Source organism: Suricata suricatta, chromosome 16 (assembly GCF_006229205.1).
Source record: "Suricata suricatta isolate VVHF042 chromosome 16, meerkat_22Aug2017_6uvM2_HiC, whole genome shotgun sequence".
Classification (NCBI taxonomy): domain Eukaryota; kingdom Metazoa; phylum Chordata; class Mammalia; order Carnivora; family Herpestidae; genus Suricata; species Suricata suricatta.
In genome coordinates, this window is record NC_043715.1 from 21,288,175 (window position 1) to 21,296,614 (window position 8,440).

The following is an 8,440-nucleotide window of genomic DNA, read 5'->3' on the forward strand; positions in this document are numbered from 1 at the left end:
ACTTGGTGATTCATGCTTGTGCTCTCACCTGCTTTTAATTAGGTCTCATGAAACACAATTTAGTAAATCTGGCCTTTTACCTCATTATAAGAAGAGACAAATTATTCCAAGGTAGGGTTCTGATGAAAACAAAAACCTTGTTTTTCAGTCAAAAGGCATTATCTGCTCCTAGATATTAAATATTTGTGAAATAGGCATAAACCATCTATTTGTAAGGACATGTTAGTGAACACTTAGTTTTAGGTTTTTTGACAATCAAGTGTTTTTATTTAAATATTTAGATGTTGATCCAGTAAATAATATACTCAGTCCATTAAAGCATATAAACAGAGGAAGAATTAAAATTGTGGGGTAATAAAGCATATGGAATCTGTCAAACTTCCTGGGTTCAAATCTGCATGCTTCCTCATACCATATTTATGACATGTTCCATTAGCATTTGAACTCTAAGTTACAAAATAAGACTAATACTGTCAATTGTATTGGGTTATGGTACAGATTAAGCAAGTGTGAATAATAGTTATTGACACAGTTCTTTGGATTTTATTGCCTATTTTAGATACTTTTATAGTACCTGGAATTTCTGTAAACTAGTTTTCCTAATACTCTATGTTGGCCTATCAACATAAAACGTTCTAAAATTTTAATCCAAACTACTATTGTTTTCTTTTTTTTTAATTTATTTTTGAAAGAGATAGAGAGTGTGTGTGTGTGTGTGTGTGTGAGCAGGGGAGGGTCAGAGAGAGAGGGGAATACAGAATCTGAAGCAAGCTCCAAGCCTCTGAATTAGCTGTCATCACAGAGCCCAATGCAGGGCTCAAACCCACGAACCATGAGATCATGAGCTGAAGCCAGACGTTTAACTGACTGATCCCCCCTGTATCCCTACTATTGATTTCTTAAAAAACAACAAACAAAAATACATCCATGTGATGACACTTGTAGATCAGACAATATTGTGTATAAATACCGTAAAAGATCTTCTAAAGCAGTGTGAGCCTTAAACATCCCAAATTACACCCTAGAGTGCTCCTAACTGTTGTAAATGAAATGTGGGTAGTGTTACACTATTTACTAAATCTAGTTGTTACATATGTTCATTAACATCATCGGGTATCTTTCCATAAAGTTTAACTTTCTGAAAAAAGTTAAATTCATACAGTATTCAACAGATTAGGAAACAGTGGGAAGAATTGCCAAAGCAGCAGAGTGGGAAAGGATTTATGCATCTGTGGATACAGGTAGAAGTACTAAAGAGAGTTCTTGTATTCAATCTAAAGCCTAACCATTAAAATCCACTTATACTTGATTTTATCTTCAGTTTTTATACGTTGCTCAATGTAATGATCATACTTCATAAAATAAAAATAATATAAAAATTTAAGGCAAACTATGAATGGGACAAAATATTTGCAGACTGTATATCTGATAAAGAGTTAATTTCCAGACTATATCACCAGCAAAAATAACGTGATTAAAAAATAGGCTAAGAATTTTAGTAGGTATTTCTCCAAAAAAAGATAAACAAATGGCCAGTAAGCATATTAAAAGATATTCTGCATCCCTCATCATCAAGGAAATACATACCAAAATTAAAATGAGATACCACCTCATATCCACTAGAGTACCATATTAAAAAGAAAACTGTCAAGGACGTAGAGAAAATGTGCACTATTATTGAGAATATAAAATGGCGCAGCTTTAAGGAAAACCATATGGGCTTCCTCAAAAATATTAGAAATAGAATTACCATTTGATCTAGCAATCATAGATCTAGCTGTATTTCCAAAAGAATTGAAATCAAGATATCAACTGGATATATGCAGACCCAGTATTAGTGATATTATTTACAAAAGCCAGAAGGTAGAAGCAACATCTACAGGTTGTCCATCACAGATGAACAGGTAAATAAAATGGGGTATATACATATAAAGTGATATTATTCAGCCTTAAAAAGGAAGAAAATCTTATCCTATGCTACAGCATCAAAAAATTTTAAAGCTGATTTGTTGAATAAGGCAGCCACAAAAAGATAAATCTTTCATGATTCCGCTTACATAAGCTATCTAAAATAGTAAAATTCTTTGAAACAAAGAATGTTGGTTTCAGTGGGATGGGGAAGGAAGAAATGAGTACTCAGTGCTTGATGCATATAGAGTTTCAGTTTTGCAATATGAGAAAATTCTAGGAGATCTGTTGTACAGCAATGTGCTATATTAGGAATACTATACACTTAAACATGGCTAAGATAGTAAATGTTACATTATGTACTTTTTAAATAAAAGTTTATTTTCAGGTAGAGCACACATGAGCAGAAGGGATGGACAAATAGCGGGAGAGAGAATCCCAAGCAGGCTCTACATTATCAGGGTGGGCCTGTGTCTCATGAACTGTAAGATCATGATTTGAGCCAAAATCGAGAGTTGGATGCTGAACTGACTGAACCACCCAGACACCTTTGTTATGTACTTTCTACTATGAAATAAATAAATACAACCTTTATTTTGGTCAAGGAATAAAACAAGCATGCTAAATACAACACAGGTTGAAATGGGATTAACAGACCAAGTTATTTTGGAATACAGATCCTGCAATAGAAATATTTCAAAAGGAACTATAATTTTAATTACATCAGTTTGTACAACCCGTATCTTATTTCCTCAACAATGATGTAGATAGTGGTTCCCAAAGAGAATACATAAGTATTCTCTAGTGTTCTCACCATTAAAAAGCTGATTTTTTCCATCTACATTCATTACTCACTTCCTGTGAATCTCAAGATAGAAATAATTCTATTTTGAATCAGATTTTGAATCCTATTTTGAATCCTATTTAATACCAAATTAAGGAATTGAATGAGAATATTATCTGTGGCCAAAGAGCTCTTGCTACATCCATATAAAAGTCCTGGTTTTTTTATGTTAGTCATTCAAATCAATGAGTATAAACATATGTAATGTGAACTTGCTTTCTCCTTTGTAGCTCACTTAAATGTATTCAAAGCAAGCTGAGAAGTGTCACCTTCCCAAATACCATTAGGAAGCTATGGAGTTTTTGGCTTGAACCTAAGTCTGGTTGAAAAGCCTAAGCCCTTACCACTCTGTAATTATGCACTCCTTCTGAATTCCCCATGTTCCCTCTTTGGTATGCCCGTTCATCTAGCTATAACTTTCAGATTGAGGCGTATGCTGATTGACTTGGTGTGGCTCAGTGCACGGGTGAGGGTGAGATTTCAACTCCATCCAGAAAGAACTTCATAACAAGTGCTTTTCAGCCATGAATGAAAAGTTACTGCACGGGATACTGTAAAATGTTCTTTGAACAATCCAGGTAAGATGCAAAGAAATCTCTTAGGAATGGTGAAATGTTTGGAGAAACATTTCCCTCATCTTGCAAACCATATTTCACAACTGAGTATTTTTCCGCTGGTGAGAACAAGTTTCTCACAGGACATTGATGACCTCTTGTAAAGAAAATTGGAACATGGATAAAACTGAAAATGGTGTACACACATAAAGCGCCACAGTTTTTTTCTACACATATACACACACCAAAAGTTATAATTGACATTTCAGTCACTGAATAATTACATGCATTTTAAATAAGTCAAACAAATAGTAATCATTCATCTTTTTATTTACTCTTTAATCGATCACCTATTCATTCTTGGTCAAGATCTGTATCTTGTGAATTTCTGTGTAACTGGATGAAATTTCAACTTGATAAACAGATTTGCTTTTGTACTTATTTACTAAGTATTAAGTTATATATCTCATTTAGATAACTAGGATTAATGATTTTAAAACTCATTCTCAGTATTAAATGCCATAAATTCTGCAAACGTGAAGAAACTCACCCATTTGCCACAGCTGTAGAAAATATAGCTGTTCACATCTAATCACTATAAACTGGTGTCCTGTCATTCAACACAAGCACCCAGAGGTCGTTTCATATTTAATGAAGTGATACAATGATTTATTAATCCTGTGAATCAAAGAATTCTAATTCTTGGCTGTCTCTATCTCCAAGATCACAAACTTCTCTAATTTCTTATGTGGATTTGCCTGCAGTGATACCATGTTTTGGCTGTAAAGATGTACATCCACACCTCATCAGAATACCAATCTGAATAAGTGTTACTTTTATTTTCTTGCTTACTAACTGGTTGGACTCTTCAGCACGTTCTTTTCCTACTCTTGTCAGGCTTTCTCTAAGAATCTGTCATTTATTTCAACATCTGGAGGAACAGATAAGCTGCTCCAATTGGAACATTGCAGTCAGCAACTTTCTCCAGGAAACGAAATTTGTCACTTCTGCAAAGCATCTGTCTTCTGCCAGCTTTTGACTTCCTATCCCCAGGCCAAACTGGAAAATCAGACCTCCCTGTTTGTAAGGCTGCTGTGCTACAGACTAATTCCGTTGTGGAAAAAAACAATGACAAAGGGTGGAAAGATCATGATTAACTCAAATTAATTTCCAGAACGGTAGGAAACCCATCTAAATATGATATAAAGATTTAATCTTAACCTGATGTCTTTTCAGCCATTATACATGACTTCCCTTTTACAGAAATATTGAAGACTGCCCTGCATTATCCCCTGACAATTGCTGGTACAGTATTGTCCCTCTGATTTGAGGGAGAGGTCAGATTTCAGATTAACCAGAGAATTAATAATTGCTAATTTGAAATGTGATATGAAATAAATCCACAAATTCTTATTCTAATCATCCAATTGAAGTGACAACAGGGATACACAAACAACTTTTTGAGGCAAATCTGATTAGATTCTTTGATTGAAACTATTCACTGATTGTCTTTCCCCAGAAGTGATCATCTTCTGAGTGTGTTGAGGTGAGTTCTCTTCTGGACCCTGCTTGATTCTCCAGTCTTGTCTCCTATTTTGTTGTACTCTGCTGACTTCTACGCGATGCCTTCATGCCAATGTGCACGTCATTCCTATTGCTGGATGCCTCAGCTACCCAAAGGGATGCTTCTCAAAACCAGTGTGCATTCAATTCAGCAAGGAGTCTTTTTAATGCAGGTTTGGGGTCAAAAATTCTGAAAGTAGGGCCTGAGGCTATGTATTTGTCACAAGCTAACAGGTGATGCTAATTCTGTTGCTATCTGTACTGTACCTTGAATAGCATAGTCTCAGGCATGAGTTTTCAATCAGAGGGTGGTGGTGCTCCCCAAGTGCATTTGGAAATATTTGGAGGCATTTTATTTGTCATGGCTTGGGGGCACTACTGGCATTTGCTAGATAGAGGCCAGAGATATTACTAAACATTATTCTATAAAGCTCAGAACAGCCGGCCATGGCAGGGGCTTATTCAGACTGAGATGTCAATAGTGTGAAGTTGAAAAACCTTGCTCTCAAGGCCATCCAGGCTTCAGGTACCAGCTCTGCCATCATCTCTTCTCTGAACAAGTTCTTAAACTCACCCAAATAGCTGTTGTTATTCCTGGCTTCCTCCACCCATTCAATCCCATCCCTGACTCCCTCCTGCACCAAATTGAGTATATGTGTGTGTAAGTATATCTATACATGTATATATACATATATATGTACACATACATGCATATGTATATATATATATATATATGGTTTATTTGCTGTGTTATCAATTACCTCTTTCTGTGCTTAATTTCCCTTTATTTTGTGAGCATCTTGAGTGCAGTTATATCTGTGTCACAGTTCACAACATTTATTTTGTTGTTATTGACTTAGGGTACTTCTCTATGTGCTTAATATAAGATGTTGAAATAGAATCAGATATTTAAAATTTATAAAATTCAATTTAATAAGCATAATAAAAGGTAAAACAAGATGTTTCCATTTTGTTTAGCCTGTCAGTATGACAGGAGAATCTACAGTGCTTACAAACTTGAGAAAAATGGATATTCTAACTGCTCATAAGAATGTGACTGGTTCATGTTACTCACAGATAAAGTGCCATTAGTCTTTAAAACATACACATTCTTTGACACCTTTCTAAAAAGTCATTTTTTTCCCTAATTGACCTAAAGTCCAGTCAGTCCATTGACCTAGAGAAGGAATTTTTATCTATGGGTTTATAGTATAATTCAGGGGTTCTGTGAATTCAAAAAGAAAAAAATCAATTTAGTATTTTATGTTTAATGTAGGAAACAAACTACAGAGTCATTTAGACATTTTTGTCACTTGCGGCGAGCACAAATATTTTTATAGCATTTCATATATATTGAAATATTGTTGATAACATGCTACCTAAGAATAACATCTCTTAACTATTGTTAAGAGATGGCATTTAATGTGTTGATGGGAAGCACTTTCTGTGTCATGATTAAGGCATTGATATTTTATTTCAATATAATAGCTTTTCTTGGAATCCTGTTTAACAGTATTTTAATGGTCCATCAGTTGTATAGAACACACAGAAAGAAAAAGAATGAATGAATGAATGAAAGGAAAAAGAGGAAAAAAGAAAGAAAGAAAAGAGAAAAAGAGAAAGAAAGGAAAAGAAAGAAAGAAAGAAAACCCTAAACCAATTCTCAACACTCCAACCATATCAGTTTGACGAATTCGTATATATGGGGAAAGTTCATGATTACAGAACTTTATTACTGTAGTTACTGTAGAACTTTATTAAAATTCTTTATCATAGGATATTCAGAAAACACTGTGTAAGGTCCACTCTGCAAAAGACATAATATACTATATTAGTTTTCTATTGCTGCGTAAAAAATTGCCCAACTCTACTGGCTAAAACCAACACAGATTTAATATGTTACATACAGTTCTATAAATCTGAAGTCGGATACAAATGTCACCAAGCTAAAATCAAGGCATTCGCAACCTACGGTGTATTATGGGGGTTAAAGGGGGAGAATCTCTTTCCCAGTTATTGAGTTGCTAGCATTTAGCTCCTTGGGGTTGTGGAAACCAGATCCCTGCCTTCTTGATGCTTCTAAGAGAAGGGCTGTTCATCACTTTCCTTGGCTGATGACCCCTTTCCTCCCCCTTCAAAGCCACCAACAGTGAGTTTAGTTTTTCTCAAATTTGTCTTTTTACATCATTTTTTTTCCATTTTAAGAACTCATTAGGATAAAGCTGCCCATCTTAAGATCTGTAACCTTAATCTCACCTGAAAAGTCCTTTTTTGCCATATAAGGCAAATAAAATATATTGGTATCCTGGGGATTAGTATGTGGCCATACTTGGGGGACCATTATTCTCTCTATAATATATTCCCTGACAGACATCACCTATCTCAAATCAGCTTACCACATGTAATGCATCTTATCATAGGCTTATGAGAGCCAAATAGCACCTGGATGTAACAAGTCCAGGTGCCTAGAAATATCTCACAATGACTAGAGATACTCTTTATCTTTGACATTCATTAATACCTTTAAATTATTAGGTGAGAGTACTTGAATCATATGCAAACCAAGGAACATTAACTTTATTATTAATGTTATATATGTAGAATTATAATGAGTTTGGATATATTCTTATTAAAGGGGTATGATGAAAGTCTTTGCTAATATGCTGCTTTTCAACTCTGTTTTCTAAGTTCTATGAAAATACCTATATTCCCCATGTATGACATTGTTAATACTATAATACAATGTGAGTTGAGTTGTGTGTGTGTGTTTGTTTTCCCAGGAATCTCAGAATAAGGAATATTTGTCTTGCTTGGGCTGCTGGCTCCCCTCTTTTTTTTTTTTTTTAAATAAAAGTTATCTCTGGGTAGAAAGGTCAAAAGAAAGTACATCAAATAGAGTTATTTTTTCTAGGATGAATTCCTGAGCCACAGATTATGTTGCATATCTATGTTAGAAGTATTTTACATGAGAGATAAAACAGGCCTTAGGTGGTGGTTAGTTTGTCTTTTCCTTCATACTTGATGCAGTATTGAAAGTTTCCATATTGCTTGTTGTATTCACTCATTCACTTTTAAGAATGTGGCGAAAACAAATTTGTAAAGTGTTTCTTTAAAATTGGAATACTTGTGCATAAAGCATAACTCTACCAATTATAAGTGATATGCCAATAACTAACTTCTGTGAGAATATGATCATCTCTGACTTGGGTTTGATGCATACTTGTAGGGTTTGGCAGTTGGAGAATATATTTGATAACACATGCAAATTATGAGACAGAAGTCAGTGCTGACCTAGAAGCAGGCTCCAGGCTCTGAGCTGTCAGCACAGGGCCCGATGTAGGGCTCAAACTCAGGAGCCATGTGATCATGACCAAAGCCGAAGTCAGAGACTCAAATTAGCCACCCTGGCGCACCTGCTTTTTTAGTCTTTATTTCACTTATTTGTGCTCTGATGTTTATTACTTATTTCCAGCTACTGGCTTTAGGCTTTGTCCTTCTCTTTTAGCTTTTTTACATGTAAGGTTAGGTTGTTTTTTGAGGTAGGTCTATATTTCTATGAACTCCTTCTTAG

At 34.9% G+C, this 8,440-nt stretch overlaps 1 long non-coding RNA gene across 5 annotated transcripts in view; it reads right to left on the minus strand.

The window, feature by feature from the left end:
* Positions 1–6,601: 6,601 nt before the first annotated feature.
* The window catches only part of LOC115280642, a 21,582-nt gene continuing 19,743 nt past the window's right edge, over positions 6,602–8,440 (minus strand). For all 5 annotated transcript variants that reach the window (XR_003903869.1, XR_003903870.1, XR_003903866.1 and 2 more), the window contains one exon: positions 6,602–6,676. This is a non-coding gene — a long non-coding RNA (uncharacterized LOC115280642). The remainder of the gene's footprint in view (positions 6,677–8,440) is intronic.